Here is a 10,957-nt window from a genome sequence, read left to right as displayed (position 1 = left end):
TATGAAGCTGGTGTTGGGCGGCTCTGCCCCGGCGGTGGGACTGGGTCGTGTTTGCAGCTGGAAACCCCACGTGGGGTCCCTTTGCACCCCCTGCTCCCAGACCGGGGCGTGGGTGGGGCCACAGCCACGTCTCCCCATGGAATTTGGGGTCACACACCTGCCCTGGGCGGTATCTAATGGCAAAGAGCAATTCCAGAAGCTGGAAAGAGCAGATGCTCAACCTCCCCTTCCTTCTGAACGTCAGTGGGGATAAACCAGGTATATCCCTGTATTCCTGGTTTTTTCCTCCCTTTTTTTGTATTCTACATTGACAAGTGCAGTAGATGTGAAACACCACAGCAGTGAAAGCCCAGACTTTCTCATGCCTTTGCCTCTCTTACTTCCAGGCTATTTACTGAGAAGTATTTACCGGGAAGTGCAAGAAACAAAATGTTCTGAAATGCTGCAGCAAAATGGAGGGGAAAAAAAAAAGAGAATAATATAAAACATGCAAGCAGCTTGATCAAAATGAAGCAATATTGACAGAAAATGGGATTTTAAGCAGCAGGACAACAGCAACTCAGATGGATTTCATTCTTGTGGTATTACAACGCTAAGCCAAGCACCTGGAAGAGAGAGAGAGAGAGGAAAATAATCACATTTCCCTGGTTTAGAAAATCTTTTCCTTGTCATTTAAAAATACACATGACAAGTGAAAGCTGTGCAGAGTCCTGCTGGAAAAACACGGAGCTGGGACTGGGAGGTTTTCCCTGCTCCCGCTGCAGAGTTTCCCCTTCGTGGCCTTAAGGAAACGCCTCCCTCGTGCCTCAGTTTCCCCTCTGCAGAGCACTGCTCCCCTTTGTCACCTGTTTGCAACACAAACGCTTCCAAGCGTGGGCTGGCTCCTGAATAGAAAGCAAAACAATTGAATAAAGGAATGGAGGAAGGAGCAGCTGCCTCTCCCAATAATAGGAGCGAGGCACAGCCCTTGTCCCACGCTGCAGGACCTCGCTGCACTTTTGGGGCTGAGAGGTCATGGAGATGCCAAGGATGTCCTTGGAGATGGCAGGGTGCAGCGAAGCCAGGTTGAAGTTTTGGGGGGGTATTTGGGGCTGTGGTTTTCCTACCAGCAATCCAGGGACATCTGGGCAGGAGGCTGATCTGCCAGGAGGTCACTACTGTCCTGAGGTGCTCTTGGAGAGGGCAGAAAACAGGGAGACTGTTTCACTTGGCCCAGGTAGACACAGCTGCTTTTCCCTGCAAGAGTGAAGGCAGCTGCCTCCCAAAATTCCCCAATTCTGCCGGCCCCTCTGCCCAGGACATGAGAGGAATTCGAGTGTTCCAGCTCTGGCGCTGCCTCGCTTTCCAGAGCAGCCCCAGCCAAAAAGTGCCAGTCCCTTTCCACATCTCCCACCAGATCCTCTTTGGAAACAACCCAGGGAAGCGGATCAGTGGGGAGAGCCTGGGCTCTTTTCCCTCCTTGTCTCCTGTTCCTCCCGGCTGTGTGGAGAGCTGCCAAAGCCCCTCAGCTTGTGCCACTCGATAAAGCTCTTGTACAGCAGGTCTGGGAGCAATATGGGCAGCGAGAGGCAGGGCCTGGGAACAGCCACGGGGAGGGGAAAGAGAAGCTTTGAGGGTTAAAACAAAAAAGAAAAGAGCGTTGATGGCATTCTGGGTTCAGGTGGGGATAGCTCCCTTTGTCCGGGGGGAGCCAGGGGCAGCGGCTGCTGGGAAGGCTGGAGCTGGGTGTCAGGAGCAGGGATGGAATCAGGGCCTCTCCAGCTGCATCACTGCTGCAAGGGATGCCCTGGAGGCTGGAGCAGCGTCCGGCGAACACACAGGGCCTTGTCAAATCCCCCTGGAGCAAACCTGGATGTAGGGACAGACTGGGGAGTGAGGGGCTGGAGAGCAGCGCCACGGGAAGGGACCGGGCAGTTCTGATGAGGACAAGGTGGCCATGAGTCAGCAGTGCCCTGGCAGCCCAAAGGGCCACCGCGTCCTGGGGACATCAGGCCTGGCCGGGCCAGGGGGGGATTGTCCTGCTCTGCTCTGGGCTGGGGCAGCCTCACCTCCAGCGCTGGGGGCACTTTGGGCACCACAGTGTGAGAAAGATCTAAAGCTGTTAAAAAAGCGTCCAAAGGAGGGACACGGGGATGGGGAAGGGCCTGGAGGGGCCACACGAGGAGCAGCTGAGGGCCCTTGGTTTGTTCAGCTGGGGCAGAGGGGATGAGGGCAGAGCTCAGCGGGGCTGCGGCTCCTCCTCCCCAGGGAATGGGCACGGCCCCGAGGCTGCCAGAGCTGCAGGAGCGTTTGAACAGCGCTGCCAGGGATGCCCAGGGTGGGATTTGGGGATGTCTGTGCAGGGCCAGGGGCTGCACTGGATGATCCTGTGGGCCCCTTTCCCACTCAGGATATTCCAAGATCTCTGAATTCCTGCCATGCTTCCCACACCCACCCTGCTCCGCTCACAGCCTCGGGCCATCCCAGCCAGCGCTGAGGACCCTCGATGGATCACAGGCGCAGTGGTGGCCAAACCCCATCACTGACAGGGTTCTTGTTGGGCCCTTCCTAACTTCCCCCAGATCAGTCCCCAGGCTGTTCCCTGGAGGCTTTTTTGCTGCCTTTCATGCAGGTCTTTTAATGCAAAGTTATTTTAATGCCGTGCTTTGCATTCTGCTGCTTCCCTGCTCTGCTGTCAGCGGCCGCTGCCACACAAGGTTAAAGCAGCCAAGTTGGACCTGCTGGAATGTTGTGCATGGATGGGCTGGATGTGCTCCGCCTGCCTCTGGAGGCTGGGATCCATGGGGCACCACTGAGAAGTTGGTGGTGGAAGAGGGATGGCTCCCGAACCTCAGGGTGAAGCTCCACGAGGTCTTTCCTGGGATCAAGAGGGAATTGGCACCACGCGAGGCCTCCATGCTGTGAACAGACACAGGGAGCACCAGCCAGCCTTCAAAACCCCCAGCTCCTGTTCCACGGCCCAGATGTGCCCAGATGTGTTTGGGGATTGTCCCCCTGTCTTGCTGGTGTCACAGGAGAACTGGGGCCAGATTTCACCCTCCACCACCTGCCCCGAGGTGGTTGGTGATACTCAGAGCTGGGCAGATTGTCCCGATCCACTACTGAAACGCTGGGTTGGGGTGTTGTTTGCATGCCTGAGCATGATAAACACTGCACTGCATTAGTGCTTGCTAAGAATTACCACTTGATCCTGACATTTTCCAGGTCCCATGGAACTTTCCCAGTTCGACAGGGATGTTGGATGGAAGGCGAGAGCTCCGCAGCTCCTCTTGTGGCTGCAGGAGAGGAGATGGCAGCAGGAAAATGTGATGGGAAGGATGTGCTGAGGCTGCTGGACACTGGCCTCATCACCAGTTATGCTTTTAATATAATTTTTGGCGATTTTTCATCCCCCAGACTCGCTCTGAAACCTGGCTTGGACTTTTTTTGCTGAGGAGATAAAAACCAGTGCATTAGAAAAGGATGAACGAGCTGCAAAGGGTTAAAGGGAGAATTTGTATAAAAACAATGAATCCCATTTTTGCTTGATTGGCACTTTAATTAGGCCCATGTCCTTTTGCTGCCACTGCAATCAGATTGGAGGAGAATGGGAAGCTTCCACACCGTTGTATTTATCTCAAGATTACAAGATTTCCATTTTTTTTTTCAATGCAAGGGGAAAAAAAAAAGGAAAAAAAGAAAAGGAAAAAACAAAACCCTGCTACTTTATAAACGTGGAGAGGGAACGATATTATTTAGGGCTTGGTGAAAGTGTGCCTTCCTGATTGCAGTGCAAGAATTAATCTTATTATGTTAACAAGGGATTGTTATGCTAAGGAGAAGAGGGAAGAAAAGTTCTGTCTCTCAAGTCTGCCAGGAACGAGGCCGGGACTTCACAGGCTGCAGAGCCAGCCTTGAATTTAAGAGCTCCAGTGAAAAAAAAGAAAGCCAAAAGTCCTTGAGGGTTTTACAAGGCGATTTCCCTCTTTTCCCTCTCTCTGTTTTACGGGGGGAGGTTGTAACTGCGGCTCGCAGCTCCCTGTGCCCGGGAGTCTCCAGGGATTTCTCCAGATAAGTCCCGCTGGTAAATTCAGATTACCCCGCTCGTACCTGAGCCCGGCCTAAAATTCCAAATGAGGCGAGCTGAGACTCGGGAGTGAGGCCGAGCAGGGTTTTACACCCAGATGAAAGACAGCTCCGAGCCCGTCGAGGTGGGGGGAAATGGGAAGCTGGAGATTTCCAGTTCCTCACCTTTGTGGGAAAGAAGGGTCACTTTATCCACTGAAAAACAAAGAGATTGTCCTGCACTACTTTTGGTGCTTTCGGGTGTAAAAAGGAAAACCTCTGGGTAACCCTGAAGCTCCTTCCCCATCTCCCAGTTCTGAATCCCCAAATCTGCAGTCCAGGGAATAAACATTCCCCAACACGTGTCCACATCCTTCCTCCCACCTCTCTGAGCTGCTTGTGCTACAGGGCGATGAGCAGGAGCTCCGAGTCAATATCCAGCCCCATTTTTCCCTCTCTTTTTCCCCAGGAAGCTTTGAGAGCCCGTGATGAGTGTGAGCATCTCTGAAAGCAAAAAGTGGCTGCAAAATTCCAGCCTGTCCCTTGCTCAAATCAAGGCAAAGGCGTTTGTTGTGCACTGGAATAGTTTATTCTTCGAGCAGGGATAGAAATGATGCCGTTTGATTGAGGTGGCTAATTACACAGCTTGGAAAGTAAATTACAGCTATCAAATACCCCAGTGAATATTCCCTCACAAATAGGCAGAGAAGAAAATGAAATTTTTTGGGTTTGCTGGCAATTTGGAAATAAAAACATTGTCTCTGATGGCGAATGTAAAACCAATCCCTTTCAAATTCTTCTGCAACTGCTAAATTCAAATGATGCTTTGTTGCAGACCAACCAGACAGTTCACCCTGACTGCTCTAAGCTACTTTTATTTTTCCTGGTTTGAGGGTTTGTGTTTCTTTGTGACTTTTGGAAACACTTGCCCTCTCTTTACCATTTAATCTTGTCAGTGAAAAGTATTAGTAGCAAGTTTAAAAGCAGATAAAACTGCCCAAGTGGAGTAAAAATCTTTGTCATACAGAGAAAATTGCTTGGCAGGAAAAGTTTAATAGGAAAAAACCCACCCTGAGCCATCCATCTCCTCAATTAGTAAATACACAAAAGTCTGAATTTCATTCCCACAGGCTGGAAAGGTTCATAAGCAGGGATTGAAGTAAAGGGGAATGTGGGGAGAGCAGCAAACGTCTGGATCGAGGCTGGGGGCTGAGCTGACCCATCTCCATGCCCCGGATGAAATGGCTCTTTGGATGCTGTTTGCTGACCCAACACCTCCCAGAGGATGCTGTTGCTCTTTTTTCTGGGACCACACCCCAAACCAATCCTTTATTTCACCTGCAGCCATGAGAACTTGGATTTCCTCTTAGATATCAACCTTCTGGGGCCAGGCTGCCAAGCTCTGCTTCCCCAAAACCTCCCCTCTCTCTGCCTGTGCTTTTGGGCTGCAGGACTGGAAGCCCAAACTTCCCGTGCCTTGGTTTCCCCGAAAACACAACAGGTGCCTGGATGGGGGAGTTAGGGAATGTTTTCCAGGCCTTTTTGCTGCAGAACTCCTGCAACAATGACTCCAACCCCCCCGTTTGCCTCCCTGCCGAGCCTTCAGCATCTCTCTGGGTGTCTCTGCGTGCCTGTAAATTCCTGGGGCCCATTAGGACTGAAAAAAAAGTCAATTTTCTTGTCTTATCCTCTTTTCTGGCCTTTAGGAGCAAACCCAAAGCCCACAGCAATCCTCCCTTCCCAGTTACCTCATTACCAACATCCTTGTGCATCCCAAGGCTCACTGGTGGCGTGGGCAAAGCAGCACTTCGGGGACACTTTGGCATCTCCTAATTTGCCCCGTGCCACCCCTTTGTCCCCGGAGAGGAGATGTTTTGTTATGTGCAAGCAGCACATGAGGCGCCCAGGGGGATTTGTTATCTCATTCCTGGGGGTACAATGAGGGCTGGGGGTGGATGTGTGGGATTTGCAGCCCCAGGGAGCCTGGGGACCTTCAGGGTCTGTATGGGAGGAGAAGAAACAAGACAACAAAACACTGAGATTTGTGCCAAGGGAATCCCATCCGAGCCCTGACCCTGGAATGACAACACCTGAAACTCCCTTGGAATTTGGACGAGGGCAAACACCTTGTGGCAGGTGCTGCTGTGTGGTTTTGCATTTTGCCAAATGCAAAATGAAGCTTCTGTTTCATCATCAGCCGCAATAACTTGTGTTTCCTCTTAAATACCCGGCTGTCAGGGCTGGAAGTTTGGTCCTGAGCATCCCACAGCACATCCCTGGATATCAGCACATCCCAGACCCACCGGCTCCTCTGCCATATCCCCCTCTGCTGCAATCACCGCGGGGATTGCATGGAAGGGGAGAAGCCTGAGTGCACTCTGTGCTGCTCTTCCAGAGCGTGTTCCCGGACACAGACAGGCATGGCATGTCCTGGAGGGGGGAGTTTTTCCCTGCTGCATGAGAGATTTTGTTCTAGCACGGGTCAGAGAAAGCCCAACATTGATGGGTTTCATCTAATTTCAATTACAGTCATTAAAGCTTTCGCTCACATGAGCCGAGCCTGTCCAAAAGGCCTGGGCTGACAGGCCATTAGGGAGCGGTTATTTATAGCAGGCCATGTTAATTTTACAGGATCACAGACCAGTGATTCAGAGCCTGGCGTTGCTGAAAGGAATCACTCACAGCCCTAAGTGGGAGCTGACATGAAAGCGCCTCAGCCCAGCCAGGAGCTCCCGGGTCAGAGCAGGGCGGGGAGGGCTCACACGGAGGTGCTGGGGTGGGCCATGGCTTGGGGACCCACGTGGGGGATGCTGAATGATCAAATCATCCCCTCCAGCCCTAGCTTGGTGTGAACTGATGGATTGAGACAGGGAGGAGGTCAAGGAAATCCAGGCAAATGGGTGATTTGAGATCCAGGGAGAGCGGACACAGTGCTGGATGATCCTAAAGGGAAGGAAGGGGGTCCTTTCCTGCAGTTCCCCCAGGTTTTTCCAGCCCTGATTTGGGAGCTATGTAGAGCCCAAACTCCGGAGCAGCTGCCTTCCTTTCCTCCTCTCTGCTCCACGGCATTTTCTTGAACCATCAGGATGCCCAGTTCTGCAAAAGGCCTTTGCTCAGCCTTTATCTGCCCCAGCAAAGGCCTGGAGACGCTGAATGAAACATGCTGGAGATGAGGGAGGAGGAGGAACAGACAAAAAACCATAAAACCTCCTGCATTGTATTGAATTCCCTTGAATTTTAAAGTGCTTCACGCTTGAAGCTTTCTGGGTGGAAGAATAGAAGTGGGGAGAGGGAGAAAAGACAGGACAAAAGCAGCATTTCCCAGACACGGCAAAGGACAGGCACGAATTGCTCTGGCCCTGGGCAGGCCCTGATCCAGATGGTGCTGGGGGACTTTTCCCACAGGCTTTGGGCAGAGCCCTGCTGAGGACAGCCAGTCCCAGGCTGGCTCTGAGGTCCTCTCCCCTTCTACCAGCCCATGGTAATCCCAGTCGGTGGTCATCTCAAAGCGAGGGACCAGCGTGGTTCCAGGGTGGCTGCAGGACAGGGCAGTGGCAGGATGGGGGAATGGTGTGGGAATGCTGAGGACACAGACATGGACAGATGGACCAGCTGTCCATCGCTCTGCTCCCCATGTCCCACTGGGCACCAGCCCCGGGAACACGGAGGAGGGGCCATGTCCCGGTGTGGCTCCCCCAGCCCAGCCCCGCTCTGCCCTGGGGCTTTCTCCGTGCCCATGACTGCTGGAGGCATCAGAGGCAAGTTGTGGGGATTTTGGCCCAAACTCCACAGGGAGAGAAGGAACAGCATCCCACCCTTCAGAGCCCATTGGGAAAGGGGGATTTTCTCCAGGGGATCTTTTCTGGAGATCTGGGCTGGCAGCGTTTTCCCTCCCGGGGGCTGAGAGGCTCCTCCCGCTCCTGCAGCTGGGCTGTGCTGAGCCACACGCTGGCAAACAGCACAGACAAGACAGTGCTGAGGAGAAGGACACTTTTCCAGCAATAAATATAATAAAGGGACCATAATAGCCATGGAATGCGACCCCTGGAGTGCTCCAGGCCCCTGTCCCTGAGTCACCCACAGCAGACAGTGCTCACACCCACATTCTCCTGCCAACCTCACTCCATGGGCGATGTCAGCCTCTGACAGAATTGGGCACAACCCAATTAAACCCAACCTCCTGCTCCCCTTCTCCTGACCAGCCAGGCCACCTCACCCCTCCCTGCCTGTCTGCCCAGCTCCCTCATCACAACCCCCTGGACGTGGGGTTCCCTTTTTTTATGCACTCCTATGCCCTGACCTCGGCTGAGCCATGCAGACCTTGAAATAATCTGATAATCACAGCACTGATAGTGATAATCATCATAATAACCCTGCTCCTGGCCAGGGCACCTGTCACCTGGGCACGGAGCAGCAGTGACAACCGGCTATTACATACCTGCCATGAGTGGAGTGGTGCCAGGGCTGGGTGTGAGGAGGGGAGTGGGGGAAGCAGGAAAACAAAGCCCAGCTCTCGCACAGGGAGATTTTTACAAGAGCAGCAAGGCAAGGGTTTAACTACCAGCCCGAAGAGCCATTTGTGATAGAAGGGCAGAATGGTTTGGGCTGGAGGTGGACCGTGAAGATCATCCCATCCCACCCCTGCCATGGCAGGGACACCTCCCACTGACCCAGGGTTCTCCAAGCTCCATCCAGCCTGGCCTTGGGCATTGCCAGGGATCCAGGGGCAGCCACAGCTGCTCCGGGCACCCTGTGCCAGGGCCTCCCCACGCCCACAGGGAACAATTTCTTCCTTACATCTTTTTCATCTAAATTCCTTGGACACCCCGGCCCGTGATGTTAGAGCATTTCCGCTTGGATAACACCAGCAGAATGCCCACATTCCCTGGAAACCCCAGCTCCCCCCACCCAGCCCAGCCCTCCCTGTTGTTCCTGTGCCTTCTCTGGCACATTAAGCTGCCGGAATAAGTCCATTGCATGGGCCACTTCACCTCTTCCCCTGTACCTGCGAGGAATCCCAGCTCCTGCTATTCCTTTGATGCCTTCCCTTCAGCTGCCGCCGAGCAGAAATGCTCGTATCAGCAAACAGATGGCGGCTGAGGCATGTAGCATAAAATATATTTATCAAGGCAAACAGCTGTAGCCCATTTCATTCTGAAGATTTCTATTAAAAGTTCTCTGGAGCTACAAGCTGCTCTGGCTCTGCAGCCGGAATAAAGCCGAGGGGACAAATGGCTTTTTGCAGAGCCTTTCTTTCCCCTTTCCTTGGCTCTTTTTTCACTGCCTGAAGAAAGCCCGGCTCAGCTCTGCAGTCGTGACACATTTGTGGGCATTTTTTAGATCACCCTTGTGCCCAGCCATGTGCTCAGGGTGGGGCAAATTATGCAGAAAGGTGCCAGGAGCTCCAAGACTTGGGAAAACATTGGGACATCAGACCTGCAGGGTGGATCACCTTCACTTCCCAGGGTATCGCTGCCCAGGGCCGGAGCACACTGAGCCGGATGGCTTCCCATGGCCCTTTGGCAAGGTCTAGCTTGCTGTTTTCCTCATTTTTACCCTGAAAAGGCTTTGCCACCACATTTACAATGAGTGAGAAGGGCCAAGTTGGGAGGAAATGCAAAGTTTTGCTCAAGCATAAATGAATTTTCTTGGCAGACGTTCCTTGCGCGGCATCGGAAAAATCCCGGCTTTTGCCACGAATTTCATTGAAACGTTGACAAATATCACGAAATCCTCCATGCAAATGGGAACTTCCATATTTTGTATTAAATATACTCTCTCAGTCCTCAGCTGCTGTAGTGACTCACGCAGAGCCGGCTCCTGCATGGCCACAGTTGGGCAAAGGCATCCGCAAAGGGGGACGTGCCACCCTCTGAGGTCACCTGCCACCAAGGCCAGGACTTTGGGAATGCCCAAAGGTAGAAGATGTGATTTGGAGAGGAGAGGGGCTGAACATGGAATGATCTGGAAAGGTAAAACCATGGAGCTGCCTCTGCTTCTTCCATATGGATGTGGCACCTCTTTACGTCACCCACCGCTGTCCCAAATCCCCCCTTTTCCCTGCATTTCCATGCAAAGGAACAGCTTTTCCAAAATGATCCTCCCAAACCCCAATCATAAACAACATTTTCTCCTCTTTCTTTGTTAAAAAAAAGCCCTTTATTCTTGCTTTTCTGCCTTTTTTTTTTTTTTTTTGGTGTAAAATATTCCTGGCAGCCCCTCCTTTGTAACCGCCTGCCGCTTCCCCAGCCAACAGCAACGCGTTTCATCCCAAATTCAGCTTTCTATTTTCAGGCGAGCGAGCGGTGGATGAGGAGTTTGCCCTAAAAATGTGCTCAGAGGAGTCAGGCTGCCATATGTGCCTGGAGATGTTCCTCCATCCTGAGCGGGGAATCCTGGCAGGGGCTGTGGGCGTTACCCGGGAGCAGGGATTTGGCCGGCTCTTGGGAAAGACAAGGTGGAAGAGGGTCAGTGGGATGGTGAGGGGGTCACGGCTTGTGAACAAGACCCAAGAGATCTGGGAGTTTATTCCAGCTCGGCTCTTGGGTGTAATTCCCTCCCCCTCCGTGCCTCAGTTTCCCCAGTGCCAGGCACTGCTCTGCAAATCCCATATAGGGAAATGAGCAGGATAAAATGGCACGTTTGGGGTTAGGAACGTGGATAGGACACCACGAGTTTCCTTTTTCACTCTGGGGATGGGAAATGTCCCTCAAACCCAACACTGGCTCCACACGTCCTCTCCCTCATTGCTTGGGACACCCCTTGAACCGGGTCTGTGTGGAATGGCTGCAGGGAAAATCTGCCAGAGGCACTTATCCACCTCCAGAGGAGCCTAAATGATTCCTTGATTATCTCATTACTGCTCCAGTAAACAGCTCAGCTCCTTGAGGGGCCCACGGCTCCGCTCGCGGTG

The sequence above is a fragment of the Corvus brachyrhynchos genome, unplaced genomic scaffold (assembly GCF_000691975.1).
Source record: "Corvus brachyrhynchos isolate BGI_N302 unplaced genomic scaffold, ASM69197v1 scaffold46, whole genome shotgun sequence".
Classification (NCBI taxonomy): Eukaryota; Metazoa; Chordata; class Aves; order Passeriformes; family Corvidae; genus Corvus; species Corvus brachyrhynchos.
This window is presented reverse-complemented; position numbering follows the sequence as displayed.